Raw genomic sequence first — 17957 nt, 5'->3', positions numbered from 1 at the left:
CTGTTCAACAACGGCGATTTGCTTTTTGGCGGGATTTCGCTGTATTTGTGCATCACCCTATGCGCACATCTAGCTTTTGCGTGTGTATTTCGCAATCTCTGGTGTGGTCGCGTGTGTTGGTGTGTGAGTTGGTTTGAGCGAAGCGATGGAATGTTTTCACGGAGGTTTTTTTTCCCATTTGTGTAGGTTGTTGTTGTTGGATCATTGGTCAGCCAGCAGTAAAGAAGCGTAGTTGAAATAGGCAGTTTATTGTCCGAGTTTCTTTTTACGAGCCTGATAACAGGACCGTGGGGGATTTGCGTCGACCGAAGATTTGTGTGACGGACGCGGGCAAATTTTGCTTACAAATTGAAATAACTTTTTTATGGGCGAGGAACGCACGTTGGCTAACGAAGTGAAACATTAGAGACCAAGTTCTGTCAGCGTAAGAGTCCACGGTAAAACGATGAATAAATCTTAGGTAACATTTAAAAAAGACATAGTTTTCGCCGTTATACTGCCATCAAATTGTTTGCTCTACAGCATGACCTTGTCGGTCTCTATTGCAAGATTCCTACTCGAAACTAGGTGGCCGAAGGTGAGGCAATCCAAACCTCTTTGCACACCTAGCTTCCATCCACTTCGGGATTTGAACTGACGACCTTTAGGTTGTGAGTCCAACTGCCGACCAACGACTCTACCGAAGCAGTTTTTACTTTTCCAGGGAAACGACTCCTACACCTGGACTGACCTAACTTTAAGGTTAGACCGGGACTAACATATACTTCAAAAACTCCATGTTTGAAGAGTCTGCAAATTCATGTATTGGACTAACATTCCTCTCTTTTGTTGAACTGCAGGCTTCTTGGGAGGGCGCCAATATTGACTAATAAATTGTCCTTTCACAGCAGATCGACCTTCTTCAAATGAACAAGATTTTGCTCGGCTTTCAGGGTTTTTCCTGGAGTCTTCTAGAATTAAGTCCCAGAAGTTATCGAAACATAACGCGGGATTATTTTGACCCTCGTTTTTACGACTTTTTGACTGAGCGTTTAAAACACCAATCCTGGAATCGGTTCATCTTAGATAATCGACAACTTTAAAAGTGCTCTAAATAGGGCTGCGGAGTCAGCTAACTCCTAAAACGACTCCGACTCCGTCTTCTGCAAATTTTGTATCTCCGACTCTGGCTTCTGCAAATGTTCGATTCTGAATCCAGCTCTCTAAAAAGACTAGACTTCAACAACAACTCCAATACAAAGCTGCTGAACATGAGTCTACTCCATCTCTGAATTCAGCTTCTGAAGAGTTAGCTACTCCAACTCCGACTCCAGCAAAATTTGCTGACTCTGACTCTAGTTCCTCAAAATCACCCGACTACTTTTGAAATTTTGCGACTCCGACGATAGCTCTCTAAAAAGACCCGACTCCAACAACAATTCCCATACAAAGTAGAGAATCTGGAGTTATTAGAGAACGGCCAACTCATATTAAAAGAGTTATCTACGTGCGCATGTATTGCGTATACGTACACGAAAAAGATTGAGGTTAAATTTTGTACCCACCAGCAAAACAAATGGTGTGCAAGTGTGCGTGAGAGCGGGCTTAGATAACTCTAAAGTACCAATAAAGCACGAGAATTGTCAAACGGAGGTATCAATTGAGCAAAAGACAAAAGATTTTGTTCGATTGTTACGTTCGTTTGACAGTTCTCGTGCTTCGATTGGTAATGGCCGTTCTCTAATATTTCTAGGTTCTCCAATACAAAGTTGATGAAAATGAATCTACTCTGACTCTGAAGTTTTAGCGACTCCGACTTTTAATGCAACTCTGGCTCCTCAGAATTGGCAGACTTCAGCTATGGTTCCTCAAAAGTACTCGAATTTGCCGACTCTGGCTCCCACTCCAACTCCACATCCCTGGTTCTGAATGCTCTAAAACTTTTCAACAAACTTTCAACTACCCTAAAACGTGCAGTTCCTACTCGGGCTGTAGTCCCGATTCCCCCCAGTTGGCGGTATGTAGTAAAATATGGTGATAGCTTAAATCAGAATAATTTTATTACGCTAACTTCTAGTGCGAACTTCAAGCAAAGCCTAATTCATAGTAACTTCTAACGACGCACTTAAAAATTTAGATAAGATCCAGACCTAAATACAGTGACGGTTACCAGGAGGTTCTCTGCGTAATACGGTGCTCCTCGATATTGGTGGACAGTCGCTTCCGGCGGCCGAATAACGACAACTTGTTCCTAACATAACTTGGACGCCATTTTCGTATATTTTATTCTGTTTTGCAACCCTTCGTTTTCATTTCATTTGGAATCGATAAAACTTTTCTTTTACCACGTTTGAATACCGCTTGTTATAAATTTGTCACGAGATCTGCGGAACATGAACTCGTCCGAACTCACCCGAGAAGATTCCGGTATGAACTTGTTTGGCTTGCCGACGTTGTTGATTCTCTGCGGCTTATAACCTACCTTACTTCGCCTACTGTTGCAAATGTCAAACACCAGCTTGTTGTGCTTCCCGTCTCTCGATTTCTCTAGATGACATTTAATTTAGACTTTTGGCAACGACTACTAGATCCAAACCAAGCTCAAACAACACTCAAATTTCCAAAAAACCTTCGACATTTTGCTTCTCCCCACCTCTTTCACCACACTCGGCCGTTCGTTCGCACCCACTTCGTGCCCGCTTCGGGCCCCGAACGAAAGGCGGACCCGAGCCGAACGGGCAGAGGCAAAACCCGAAGAGGGCACGGTACAAAATGGATTTCGGCCCGGCGTTCGTGTGGCTTCGTTCGCCTCGTCGTCCGCTATCGCTATAGATTGGTCCCGAGCGAAAAAGGAGGCGCGGTCAGCCCGTGCCGAGGCCCCGAGGCGGGGTTGGCAGTTTCTTCGGCGGAATCGGATTGTACGGCGGATGATAAGGCCTTGGCGGATCGTGTGCGGCGCTTTAGTCGAGTACTGGTTTTCAGCGAGAGTGGTCATGTTTTTGCGCCGGGGATTTCCGCCGAAAATCATCGCGTGAGAGAGAGAGAGAGAGCGAGTGAGCGGTGAGCGCGATCTCTCGGGCGAGAGGTTCTCTAGTGATTTTTTATAGGGTGAGAGTTCGGTAACTGTCGTGCGTACGGTACGCTATTAATTACGGCATAAATTAGACCGCGGGCGCGAGTGTTTGTGCGTGTTCCCTTTTTTGGCAATGCAGTGTTGCCAGACCCTATTTGGATTACCTTTTGGATTACACAACTGATCTCGAGGAAATTTCTCGGTAAGTCCATTGTAAAACCCCCAATATTCCCACCCTTCACAGATTTTGCAATCTTCCAACACTGCCGACTGTCACTGGTCGTCTCGCTGTTCGCCCGTCTTTCGCTGTGTTTGTGCTGGTGCGCACGTACGGCCGACACGTGATGCGCCCGGCCCGATGTCTGTCTGCGTTGTCGATGCGGGATTGAAAAGAGAGTGCCGCGGTGGCGGCATACTTTCGCTTTAATATTGCCTCGTCGTCGTCGTGCAGAGTTGTTATTCCGTACGCGTAATCTCTTTTTTTTTGCTGCTGCTTCGTGCGCGCACCACAGCGCCGCTCTTCTCTTTGTCTCGCGCCACGGCATTCGGGTTGAACTTTAAATTTTTGGATTTCACCCGAATAGAGCTGATGCGAAGAGGAATGAGTCGTCGTCGGCAATGATAATGGAATTGAATAATTTCAATCAATTACCGGGTGGATTTGGGGGATCGGGAAGCGTTCTGTAACGAGATTAGCATGTTATTGGATATGGAATTAAGGTAGATTGAATATTACTTTTGGTTTGATGTTTAATGCACGCATGCTACTAGACAATCACATACACTCAAACCCCGATGGTTTGACACCAACTGTTGTCAAACGAACGGGGTCACTTTTTAGTTTGACACCCCTTTTACACGGAGTTCACACACACTACCAAAAATTTGTTTTGATAGTGTGCGTGAGCGCCGTGTAAAATGTGAAAATTCGTCACTTTTTAGTTTGACTTTGACCAACCGACGGGGTACAAACTAAAAAAGTGTCAAACGAAAAAGTGACCAACCACCGGGGGTTGAGTGTAATAGTAGTTCATGCAACAAGTTGCAAAAAGAGGATTTTTTCAGCACGAGTCGTACATTTATCCAACGAGGTTCACCGAGTTGGATAAATACGACGAGTGCTGAAAAAATCAAGTTTTGCAACGAGTTCCATACAACATTTTTTGCAATTTAAAAAAACACCCATTGAGTGAAATTTTAAGTCGAATTTTCATGTATTTCGTCAATAAATCGTTTAAATCAAAAAAATGTTGAAAAGTGTTACTTTTCGAAACAAGTGCTGAGAAGTTAAACTTTTCAGCACCCATTTCAGTGCTGAAAAGTAGAACTTTTCAGCATTTATTTTGAAAAGTGTTGCTATTCGATTCTGTTATTTTTGGTACAGAAAAGTAGGCTATTTCGTCGTTCAAGAATGACAGGAAAAGTAAGAAGTTTCACGACGGAATTGCAAAAAATTTGTTTTCCCAATTTCTTCATTAAATACAAATCAATTTCAAATTTCAGGATATGCAACATGTTGCATGAAAATAGTCCTCCAAAATCTTTCAAACTGAACGCTTTAAAGCATAACATTGCGTTGATTCATTCTAACAATCAAAGTTCATCTCCTTTGAGAGGAAACCGCTCACTGAATCCCATTCTCGCTCCTGTTTGTTTCTTTTACTTCTTGCCCTATAAATTTAAGTAATTTTCATGTATAAGTCTTCGCTAATCACCACTGCAATTCCAGGGTGGCCACTCAAGTCGAGAAATCGGGAAAGTCGGGGAATAGTCTAAAATCCACGTAAATTCGGGAAAAAGTCGGGAATTAGTAACTTTTCTTCATGAGGTGCGCAATCTAAAAAATATAATCTTGGAAATACTAACTGGTATTGGAATTTTTCGATTTTACACTATCATTCTTCACCTGGGTGATGAATAGAGAGAATGCGTAACGTGATTTTCGAATGATCCCACTTTAATTACATCTACAAAGTAGAAGGCTGTTCAAGCACAAGCATAACTTTTTTCTTATTGGTAAATGAGCTGTTTTATAATCAGTAGTATTTGTTTTATTTTGTCTAGTTTTTGACATTTTTACTAGAAAATTGTCGTGTTTCGAACAGTTAGTAGAGGTTTTTCTTTTTTACGGGTGACGAAGAACTGCGGCGAGAGTGTCATTCTGCGATGTCGCAGATAAATTCCCTGACTGATTTTGGAATCCAGCTGCTCTTCCTGGTCCAGCGAAAAAACATCGCTAATTCTAGCGAAGCTGATCCAACAAGCAGAGAAAATTTTCACTATACCGGGTTTTCAAACGGAATCAAACAATAAAGACAGCTTCTGCATGGATACAACCGCATCGACTCCATAAACAACTTCCATTCATTATACAAAATGACGATCTCGCCTTCAATTTTCTTAAGATTTCTTGACTTCAACTCCAGATCCTCAAAAGCCACACATTTTTCATTCCTGCAAAAAAAATAATTTAATGCTCGATAACAATACTCTCTTCTTTTGGCGAATAGTAAATTGGTTCCACTTTGACAGTTCAAAATTGAGGCCGTTTTGCGAACCACTATTCAGCACCCAGGTCTTCACTACACATTTCAGGGCCAGTATTTCACCAGTTAACGGTACACCGAATATTATTTCGAAGACTTTGAATATCTCTTTAAAATACGAGAACCATCAATATAATTATTTTCCTTCCCTAAAGTATTGATTATAGACTGATTTAAAACGAAGTCAATATATTTGTAGTACCCTATTGTATCAGAAAGTTTGAAAGAAGAAAATATCATCTTTACGTAGATATTGGAAATATATTGGGTGAATAATGTAGTATGGATTTGACACAGTTCTTCATAAAATTTTAATGAATCAAATGAATTCAAAGGAATTCGATTTCTAACCTTTGTTTATTACTTTTTAATGCCCGATTTTTTAAATTTTGGATTTTAACATGTTTTAGAGGTCATTTTGAGCAAATTCGTTCTACGAAAAACTTGACTTTTCTAATTTTTTGTTCTTGATCAATTAAATTATTATTTGTATTATTTTTTGCATTTATATTGTTTGGTTTTCTATAGCATTTTGGCTTATTCTACCACCTCCTATAATTAACTTTTGCCTTTTTAGTTTTTTCATGTTTTCACATACACTTTTTCAATTTGTTGCACCTTATTCACATGTTTAAATATAGCTTACTTGCAACCATAATGGCAAGTAATTATTCTTTATAATTTTGTCATTTTGCTTAAATATTTGAAACAGTTCAAACTAGAGCGTCCAATTTCCTGGGGCTACAAATTTCCCGGGAAACGAGCAATTTTCAAACAATTTCCCGAGAAATCCCGGAAATTCCCGGGAAATTTTAAATTTATTAAAACTGTTCTAATCTGGGTCCTGAAACATATTTTGCATTAAAATTGAATACGACAGCGACTTTAATGGCTAAAATAAGTGTAAAGATCAACTAAAACACACAAACGGCGGTCGCATGATTGTGATGCATGGCTGCATGAAAGTATATCAGAATCTGCATGAAAACTGTCCTCATGCATTTTTTGCGATATAGGGGTATGACATTTTTGCCCGTTACCGACAATTATCGACATTACCGACGGCTTTTTGATTGTATTTCACAAAAAAACACTTAGCAGAACGAGGATTGAATCACCAACTTCTTGGTTATTGATCCGACACGCTACCACCGCGCCATGGACGCTTGATGAAATGTTTCTTTAAAACTTGCTTCTGTGACCAGTTTGAGAGAGTATGGTTTGACACATTAAGTTGAAACGAATAAAAATCTAACTTCTCGTGTTTGTTTTACTTTATTTAGAGCAAGTTTTAAAACTATGTTTGCATTTTTCAGGCACCTCTTGAACAATACAAAACAGTTTTTCAATTTTTTCAATGCTTTTTTCCACATGGTTTTTAGGTTTATAGTTGACTTTTGTTAAACTTTTTTTTTTCATAGAAAGAAAACATGATTTAAATTATACGATAAATTGTCATCATCCCTCTACCACTCTTTCATTTTTTCATGTTAAACCTTCTAACATCCATTGCACAGTGGTCCAGATCGCAAAATTAAGTGGAAAATGGATTTTCCGAAAAATGGTTAAGTTTTGGAGCTTTGGTGTCTTCAGAAAAGTTGTTGCAAATGGAGAGGGGCAACTTTTGGTTTGGTTTAAAATTAGGGTGGTTCACGATTAGGGTGATTTTGAAAATCTAACTTTACAGGAATATTTTTGGGAATTTTTTTGTCTTCTAAAAAGTTGTTGGGCTTGCCAATTCAAGCAACTTTGTCGAAGACACCAAAATTTTATCTCGTAATCTACGCCTTCTATCACCAAATTTATAGCAAGCATCCGAGCAAACCTTCAAAAATCAGTTTTTTGAACGTGGCAATTCAGGGTTAAGTTTTAGAAAAAAGCAGAGCACTTTTAGAGCTCTAAAAAATGAACATTTTTATTTGCTGACATGTCAATTTGGACTTAAGGGTCAAAAGTTACAGCCATTTTAAAGTAAAAAAGATGCAAATTTAAAACTTAAATATCTCGAAATGGCGCAAGCCAAATTTTAAGCACCAAGTTGCATTTGAAAGAGGAGATCAAGCACTACAAACGCTGTAAAAATCTCAGAGGTGTTTTTCTTTAAACTCGAGATATCTTCATTTGAAAAAGTATAATTTTCAAGGGAAAATCATATGGGACCACCCTAACGAAATTCGAAAATTGTACAAATATATATTTTTTCATGTAGTTTTGCCCGCTGAATCTGAATCTGCCCTCAGAATTTAGCCAAAGTATCGAAAAATCGAGTTTTGGTCATTTTTTGGGTTTCCATGTAAAATTATCATTTATGACCAAATTTAAATTTCCCGGGCCACGGGAAATATTTTTTACGGGAAGTTCCCGGGACGGAAAATTGGACGCTCTAGCTGTAGCATATAATTTAAAAGATATGTATTATATTTAATATATTCAAATGAATTCATTAATTTTTTTTCAGATAACCATTAATATATGGAACCATTTTGAAATGGAAAAAAATGTTTAGATAAGAAGCTACAATTTCATAAACCATAAAAAATATTTCAAACAGTTTTATAGGACCTCAAAATGAATCTACCGTTGCCATGTTTTATCCTCTTGTCAGTTCACTAAACGATTTAACGACTAAATTGAGAGTTTTTCCCTCTCGACTGGATGCTGCGAAACAGTCAATCAAAAAACCCACCACTTCACAGATTCCGTAATCCGCACGCTCACTCTAATTTACCGAAAACCTCGAAATTCAAAGCTCAATTTCACACATCGTAAGGCAAACAAAACGGGTGTGTAAATATCGCCAATACCTCGCGCCTTTATGATGAAGTACGACGACGGCCCATACGTCCACAACCACATCGTAAATGGTGGCGGCGGTTCGAAGCGCGCTCATAAGGTGTGTATTAAAAGGAATTTTCAATTAATATTCGCGCGCGCGCTTTTAAAAGCGTCGTAAATCAATTATTAGCGTTTGTTTTCGCGCACCAGAGTGGTCGCTCAAGACTGAGCGTCGCTGAACAATAAGGGGTGATTATTTTATTTCGACTTAGACTTAGCTTTTAAATTACTTGCTCATTAGTTTTAGTCATTGCAAAATTTGTCTAAAAAATGTGTTCAAAAATATTAAATCTTACTGTCAAACTAACAGAGTCTCGCTTCACAGGATCTAACAAATAGTTTCAGTCATTAGCGAAAAACAAGCGTGTAAAATGAGTTTAGTGCCGCGTTGATCTCGTTTTGTTTTCTAGTGCTGCTAAAACTGTCTGGTCAAAGTGCCCTTCGCGCCTCTTACAACGTCTCAGGGTGGTGTGAAAAAATGGTCATTTGACATAATAGTCGTATGACATAATGGTCGTTTGACATAATGGTCGTTTGACGTAATGATCGTTTGACATAATAGTTGTTTGACATAATTCTCGTTCGACATGGTTGTCGTTTGACGTAATGGTCGTTTGACATAATAGTCGTTTGACATAATTGTCGTTTGAAATAACGGTCGTTTCACATAATGGTAGTTTGACATAGTAGTCGTTTGACATAATTGTCGTTTAAAATAATGGTCGTTTCACATAATATTCGTTTGACATAATATTCATTTGACACTATTGCGTTTCAAATAATAGTCGTTTCACATAATTGTCGTTTCATATAATGGTCGTTTGACCTCATAGTCGTTTGACATAATAGTCATTTGAAACTTTACTCATCTAGCTCATCTAAATAACTATTTCACTGCAACGATCGTTTGACATATGATTCATTTAGTCATTATGCCAAATGCTTTTAGACCAACTTGAAACACAATTCAACGTCAGCCAGGGTTCGCGGTTCGGGTTCAAGCGAAATGAGAGCGTTCGTTAGAGGCGCAAAAATAACCATTTCTGTCAGTCAGCGTCCGAGCCGGCTCATGTGATTCTAATTAGCAGCGATTCGCACTGCCACACACACACACACACACACACAGACCTATATTGAGCAAAAGCAAGAGTGAGACAGAGCAAGAGCATAACGTGCGTTGGATTAGCTGCCTGTTGTTGCCACACTCGCTGAATGGTTTAGTCATCGATTCGGGTCGAAGTACTAATTAAAGCGGTTACATAAACGCAAAACGAATAAGCTGATTAACTGGACGTGTGAAAATTGGATGATGAATGGGAATGATTGAAGAGCTCAGCTCAGATGAATGTTTTGATTGTTAAAGTAAGTAAGAAAAAAAAATTTTATTGTTTGATTTTTTAATATTTTTTTTGAATCATTTCAATCATTTGAATCATTTGAATCATTTGAATCATTTGAATCATTTGAATCATTTGAATCATTTGAATCATTTGAATCATTTGAATCATTTGAATCATTTGAATCATTTGAATCATTTGAATCATTTGAATCATTTGAATCATTTGAATCATTTGAATCATTTGAATCATTTGAATCATTTGAATCATTTGAATCATTTGAATCATTTGAATCATTTGAATCATTTGAATCATTTGAATCATTTGCGTCATTTGAATCAATTGAATCATTTGAATTATTTGAATCATTTGAATCATTTGAATCATTTGAATCATTTGAATCATTTGAATCATTTGAATCATTTGAATCATTTGAATCAATTGAATCATTTGAATCATTTAAATCTTTTGCATCATTTGAATCATAATTCAAATAATTATTTGAATCATTTGAATCATTTGAATCATTTGAATCATTTGAATCATTTGAATCATTTTAAATCATAATTCAAATGATTATTTGAATCTTTTCAATCATTTTGGATGTTCTATAAAAATATCTCAATAGTAATTCAAAACTAAAAAAAAAAATAGGTGATTCATAACTAAAAAATAGATCTTTGATCAAAAAGCAATATTTCATGCCAATATGAATATTCGTTCCCCTCCATCCATTTGAGTCAAGTCGTTTTAAAGAGCGTGGGCGTGCTACCAAGCCAGTTGTTTACATTTCACCCCGTTCAATCATTAATCATCGTGCCCTCCGTTGGCAATCAAGATCTCAAAACCGCACCACCATCATAAATCGGAACCAATTCCACGGCTCGGGGTCATTTATTTTTCCTTCCTTCCAGGAAAATCCCACACAATTTCGCATTCGTCAAAGTTTTCCCCCCTCTTCTTCCCTAATGCCAACTTGAACGAAGCGTTGTGTGTGTGTGTGTATGTAAATTTTGCCACCTGTTCCGATCAATCAGCTTTCCATCGACTTTTGCTTTCCGACTTTTCGGCTCTTCGTCTTTTGTTTGCTCGTTCTTGTTTTGTGAAGTGAGCTGCTGCTGCTGCTGGTTCCGTTTGTGTGTTTATTTGTTCTTCCCATCAAGTACACTAACTTGACTCACACCGAGCAACATTGACGACCAGCCCCGAGAGCGCAAAAAGCGGCTGGAACTGGGGGAAATGCCGGCGTGGAATTTTCCCCACGGATGGAGGCGAAACTGCCAGATCAGACGATTTCGCTTGAAGTGATTTTTCAATTTTGTTGCCTTCCACCACCACCAACACCACTCGTGCCTGCCTTCTTTCAGATTCCAACGACAGATTTTCAAGCCCGGGAAAAGGAAGAGTTTTCACACCCTTTTTCCCGGCTTGATTCGCTTTGGCGGAACACGAGTCAGGTTAGAAGATTGAAATTGAGTTTCGAGCCCGTGCACTTTGCTCTTGACATTACAACTATGGGAAAAATCCCAAGAATTTCCGGGATTTCCCGTTAAACAAATATATTCATAAGTTTTGAAAATATATTGGAAAAAAAAATTTTCAATAGAACGAAACCTTGATTGTAAACAAGCATCTTATCCTACTTAACTTGAACTGTCACTGTTGTTTACAATCAAGGTTTTGCCTTATTGAAAAGTTAGTTAGCAATTCTCTGAGATTTCGGTCATTCTATTTTTTTTGTATTTTTTAATCCGACTGAAACTTTTTTGGTGCCTTCGGTATGCCCAAAGAAGCCATTTTGCATCATTAGTTTGTCCATATAATTTTCCATACAAATTTGGCAGCTGTCCATACAAAAATGATATGTGAAAATTCAAAAATCTGTATCTTTTAAAGGAATTTTTTAATCGATTTGGTGTCTTCGGCAAAGTTGTAGGTATGGATATGGACTACACTGAAAAAAATGATACACGGTAAAAAAAATTTGGTGATTTTTAATTTAAGTTTTTGTCACTAAAACTTGATTTGCAAAAAAATACTATTTTAATTTTTTTTTATTTTTTGATATGTTTCAGAGGACATCAAATGCCAACTTTTCAGAAATTTCCAGATTGGGCAAAAAATCATTGACCGAGTTTTTTTGAATCAATATATATAAATGATTTTTTGAATCAGTGTAATATAATTTTGATACAGTGCAACTTGAAAACGGTGCACTTTATCAAAATTTCACTGAAGTACTTTTTGATTGCAAATTCAATTTTACATCGAAAAATGAAATTGAAAAAAATTTGCGACCAATATTTCGATTTTTTGAAAATTTTTTATTGATTCAAAAAATCATAACTCGGTCAAAAATTTTTTGCCCATTCTGGAAATTTATGAAAAGTTGGCATTTGATGTCCTCTATAACATATAAAAAAAGTTAAAAAAAATAAAAATAGTGTTTTTTTGCAAATCAAGTTTTAGTGACAAAAAGTGAAATAAAAAATCACTAAAATTTTGTTTACCGTGTATCATTTTTTTCAGTGTAGTCCATATTCATACCTACAATTTTGTATCCCTCTAGCTTCCACGGGATTTTAAGTGATGGAATCTCAAAAAAAAATTCAACGTGAATTATGGATGGCATTTATTTTTTTTATTTTTTTTTTGCCATGAAACATATTATTTCTGGATGTTTTTATTTATAGTTCTGCTAAATAATACTAAGTTCGAAAAAAACGAGGGAAATTCGGAGAAAGATCGTAAACTGGGGTTTAAATGAAGTATTTTTGCCTAGTTGGAATGGTTTAATTAAACTCTCCAGAACCAATCAATACATCAATAGCAAAAAGAAAATGTTTCCCATTACATTAAATACCAATTTTAATTTAAAAATATCTTTTTTGCAATTCCGTCGTGGAACTGCACAATTTTCCTGTGACTGTGACCTATTTTACTCTACCAAAATTAATATAATAAAAAATTAATACCTTTCAATACCAGTGCTAAAGAGTAACATTTTGCAATATTTTGTTTTGAACGATGAATTTACTTAGCAAATGGATGCTTGACATAAAATTCCATTCAAAAAGCGTTTATCAGAATTACAAAAAAATTGTAATCAACTTGTTGCAAAACTTGATTTTTTCAGCACTCGTCGTATTTATTCAACTCGGTATACCTCGTTGTACAACTCGTGCTGAAAAAAATTTCTTTTTGCAATTTGTTGCATAAACTACTATTTTAAGAGTCATCCTTAACCGAAATTTGGGCTGACCCTTATTTAATTAAAGATTATGCAATATTTTTTATATCCAAGTTTACATTTTATTACAAAATATCCCAGCTTACGTTTAACACACATAAAACTAATTAGATTGCTTATGCTTATTCAAGTTTCTAATATGAAAGAAGAATCTCGTAATAAAAGAGCAGTATTGTTTTCATTTAGAAGCTTGCTCAAAATAACTTTTTTTTATAGATCATGACATTTTTTAAATACATTTTATTTTAATATTCTATTCTGTTTTTTTTTTTGCAGGAAAATCTTAAAAACCACTTCTTACATCAATGTTTTTTTTATGTTATGCTCACAAACATTGTTTAGTACAAATTTAAAATTAATTTATTATCTCGAAAATCTATAAATCTAATGAACAATTCAATACACAGCGATTTATGGAAAAATATTATTTATGAAACTTATGTTGTTGTTAATTCGTTTATTTACGGCAGCTTTAAGCGAAATAGACATTCGTTGCCCCAATGAAACTTTGGTTTGTATAATCAAAACACTGTTGAACATGTTTACAATTTAAAAAAAATCAATCAGGATAGAAAAGATTATCAAAGCTGGAATGTGCATTATAAATTGCTTTCAGTTGATTTGACGTGTATTTCCAATACATATTTTGGGTTTCTATGTAAAATTATCAGGAAATCCAAATATAACAAAAAGAGATTTTTTGACACTTTGGCTCAATTCTGAAGGCAGATTCAGATTCAGCGGGAAAAATTACATGGAAAAACATGGAACTCCTCAGATGTATTGTAATCAGGATCATTACTTGTGATTTTGCAGTTTACATTTTTTAGCCTAAAATAAAATTCGATCTGATGTTGTTCCTGCAATGCGGTCCACCTCCACGGAATCTTCCGGACAAATACAGGAAATGGCACATGCCACGTTGGCACTCATCCGTACACAGGAAGAGAGCTCTCTGCTGTAGCTTCACAGAACATAAAACAGCACACATAGCAAGAATCGAAGGGAAGAAAAAAAAGCCTTAGAAAGGGACTAGGTGTGAGTGGGATCGCACGTGGACGTGGAAGCTTTGTGAGTATTTGTTCTGGGCCCTGTTGTATGCATTGGTCCTTGAAGATAAATGTGTGGCGGAAGTCGAACCGATTTATCAATATCCTTTTAACCGGGCTGTGTCCTCCTGGTCCTCAAACCCCTTCTTCGAATCCTCTTCGACAGTGTAAAAACCACTTTAGTGCGCTGTTTCGATCTCATGAATTTTTCAGAACAGCTTTTCTTCGCTATCACTTGTGCTGCAGCAAGCAAACACTCGTCCACGTGGGCTGATGAGGGTGGTGCAGACTTTATTGGAGGGGGTGTGAGTGAAATCGTTTGCTGTCAACACTAGAGAGCAGGAAGGAACGGCGATTGTAATTGGTTTTGTGTTTTGTAACATATTGATGGTCCTCGGGAAAGGATGTTTGCCGTTTTGTCGATTGATTACTGCCGTTAGCGAGGAGCTGGTGTTTCCGTTTTGTACCAGTCAGTCTTACTCAGGACTAGCAATTAAGTTACTCTCTGATATGGAAAGCTTGATTGAAGCATTCTTTGTGATGCAGATTAGAATTCTTTAAAACAAGGTTTCCGTAACTCAGTACCTCCTCAATACCCCTGAACTGAGAATTACAATCTCTGTTCATACTTTTCAGGTTTGAAATCGACACTCGTGCTTAATTAACGCAAAAGTCACCGTGGTCGTGTTAATGCTTTCTAAAAACCACCTCCAGCAACGTTTGCTCGAGGACAAATAGCATTCTGATCCCAGCAGGGAGCCTCGCAGAAATCTGACCACAGCATCCCCTCTCTCCTTCTGATGCACACCAATTGAGCCATAAAAACCGCAATCCTCCGTTTTTCGCATTGTGCATGTTTTCCCACGACACGACGCGAAACTTCTTCCGAGGCCGCCGAGCTGAGCTGAGATTGCAGAAGCTGCAGCCAGCGGGATCCAGATTCGAAACCAATATCGGACCTTCTTCTCTCTTGTTAGCTGATTTTGCTTTTGGACACGAGCCTCAAACGAACGGTCGATTGGTCAGTAGTCGTTAGCGCGGCAACTTGTGTGTGAGTGTGTGTGTTTCTTCGTGCTAACGATTTCATGCAAAATTGTTTCCCCCTCGATGAGCCAATGGCCCAAGGATCATCGGTGAGGAGTGCTGATAGGGTGACCATGCTCAGTTTTTCGAACGTATTCGAATTAAAAAGCACTCAAACGTCAAAATTGAGTTGTCAAACTAATATTCACATTACGACCCCTTTGTTCGTCATTTCAGGGCACGTGGTTACATCACAGAGTTACTCTGTGGTTTCATGCAGTTGACAGCTGTCAGTCGTTCCACTTAGGCGAATATGGATTCGCTAATTCGAAGGCAGTTCCATTCGAATTACCGAATCTGCTCTGTATTTTTTTAACTATCTTTAAACACTTAAGTTATTCCACCATATTTTGAAGACTTTTCTTAGGCACAATCTTTTAACCCTCTACTGGCCAGTTATATATTTTTTCCTGTGTAAACTTTTGTTTTACAAAAAACTTTACTTCTCTTGTTTTCTCTTCTTCTTGTTGCTTTTTTAAATAGTTTAACTTGCATTTAAGAGCGAGTTTTTCACCGATGTGAAACAGGTCGTATCGAGGTGTTCCGATTTGGATGAAACTTTCAGGGTTTGTTTGTCTATACATGAGATGAACTCATGCCAAATATGAGCCCTCTACGACAAAGGGAAGTGGGGTAAAACGGGCATTGAAGTTTGAGGTCCAAAAAACGTGAAAAATCTTAAAATTGCTCGCATTTCCGTAAAACTTCATCAATTCCAACTCTCTTAGATGCATTTGAAAGGTCTTTTGAAGCCCTTCAAAATGTGCTATAGACATCCTGGATTGGTTTGACTTTTTCTCATAGCTTTTGCAAATTACTGTTAAAAATTGATTTTTTTAAAACCTTAATAACTTTTGGCAACAGCCTCCAACACCCATACTCCCATAGGTCAAAAGTTAGGGAATTTCATGGACTATAAGCCTACGGTATTAACTTTTTGGCCAATCGCAGTTTTTCTCATAGTTTTACGATTTTTCTAGAACAAACATTTTACAACGTTAGTTTTTGCCCTGTAGGCCAAGAAGACGGCACTTTTTGGTCTCAATTTTGTCATATTCGGAATCCTCAGAAAAATTTACATTAGATTGAGGTGTTGGAATTTAGAATTTGATTGGAAAAAATGCCATTTAGAATTCATTAAAATATTATTTAGCATTTTGTCGGATTAGGGGTAAAACAAGTTTTCGCCTACTTGATACAGCATTTGACGTATTGATCATAGGGTAAATAAGATCTATTTCTTTTTTCAAAAAGGTTTTATTTAATTATTTTTTAAATCAAAATTACAACTCCCATAGTTCTAACTTACGTGAAATTGACCGAGGATTCCGAATATGACAAAATTGAGACCAAAAAGTGCCGTCTTCTTGGCCTACAGGGCAAAAAATAACATTGTAAAATGTTTGTTCTAGAAAAATCGTAAAACTATGAGAAAAACTGCGATTGGCCAAAAAGTTAATACCGTAAATTTATAGTCCATGAAATTACCTATCTTTTGACCTATGGGAGTATGGGTGTTGGAGGCTGTTGCAAAAAGATATTAAGGTTTTAAAAAAATCAATTTTTAACAGTAATTTGCAAAAGCTATGAGAAAAAGTTAAACCAATCTTGGATGTCTATAGCACATTTTGAAGGGCTTCGAAAGACCATTCGAATGCATCTAAGAGAGTGGGAATTGATGAAGTTTTACGGAAATGCGAGCAATTTTAAGATTTTTCATGTTTTTTGGACCTCAAACTTCAATGCCCGTTTTACCCCACTTCCCTTTGTCGTAGAGGGCTCATATTTGACATGAGTTCATCTCATGCATAGACAAACAAACGCTGAAAGTTTCATCCAAATCGGAGCACCTCGATACGACCTCTAGAACAAACCGAGCAGAATCTACAAATACTGCCTCTTAACTATTTTCGTTGTTGTTCTTTTTTCAGATAATTTAAGCCTGCAATCCTGCAATCATCTTTTGTCTGTTGCCTAATTGTTTGTAACAGTCAGGGATGTAATAATCGCGAAAAAATCAATTTCGCTTGCGAACTTTCTTCACTCGCGAAAGAGAGAGGAGGCAAATCACGCCAAAGAAAATCACTCCCGAAAATCTCCAAAAAAAATCAATCTGCTGATGATTTTTGTGAATTTCCTTGACAGCACCACTTAAACATATTTATTTCACTTTGTTTACACACATTGCCCATCTACAAAATGTGACAGGTCATTTTTCGACGTGTGACGTTAAGTGTAGTAGTGAAAAAGGTGTTCCGCCGAATAATCAAGATGATGATTTTTTTAGACTTTTTTTACCGATCTTTCGTGCGCGAGAGAGGAGAGCCATGCTCCCTTCGGATTTTTTTCTCTTGATGAACATCCAAAGATTTTATTTTGATGATGATTATTCCATCGCTGGTAACAGTTGTCCATTTTGCCTTCCTCACTGAGGTAAGGCTATAATCCTGCTCGAAAAATGAACTTTGTATAAAAACGTCGTAGACCCACCTTCATGTATACATATCGAGTCAGAATCGAAAACTGAACAAATGTCTGTGTGTATGTGTGTGTGTGTGTGTGTGTGTGTGTGTGTGTGTGTGTGTGTGTGTGTGTGTGTGTGTGTGTGTGTGTGAGTGTATGTGTGTGTGTGTATGTATGTATGTGACCAACAAACTAGCTCATTTTTCTCGGCACTGGCTGAACCGATTTGACCCGAACTTGTTGCATTCGACTTGGTTTAGGGCCCCATAGATCGAGTTTTATACAGATTGAAGTTTCGATAAGTAGTTCAAAAGTTATGTATAAAAATGTGTTTTCACATAT

General features: G+C 37.4%; 1 protein-coding gene across 1 annotated transcript in view; it reads left to right on the top strand.

Moving 5' to 3' along the window:
* The first annotated feature begins 2947 nt into the window (after positions 1 to 2947).
* Positions 2948 to 17957, top strand: part of LOC6048531 (protein suppressor 2 of zeste) — a 95771-nt gene continuing 80761 nt past the window's right edge. Inside the window, exon 1 of the mRNA XM_038262599.1 lies at positions 2948 to 3254. The gene's annotated coding sequence lies outside the window, so the exon portion shown is untranslated. The remainder of the gene's footprint in view (positions 3255 to 17957) is intronic.

This window comes from Culex quinquefasciatus, chromosome 3, assembly GCF_015732765.1.
Source record: "Culex quinquefasciatus strain JHB chromosome 3, VPISU_Cqui_1.0_pri_paternal, whole genome shotgun sequence".
Lineage (NCBI taxonomy): Eukaryota > Metazoa > Arthropoda > Insecta > Diptera > Culicidae > Culex > Culex quinquefasciatus.
This window is presented reverse-complemented; position numbering and strand designations above follow the sequence as displayed.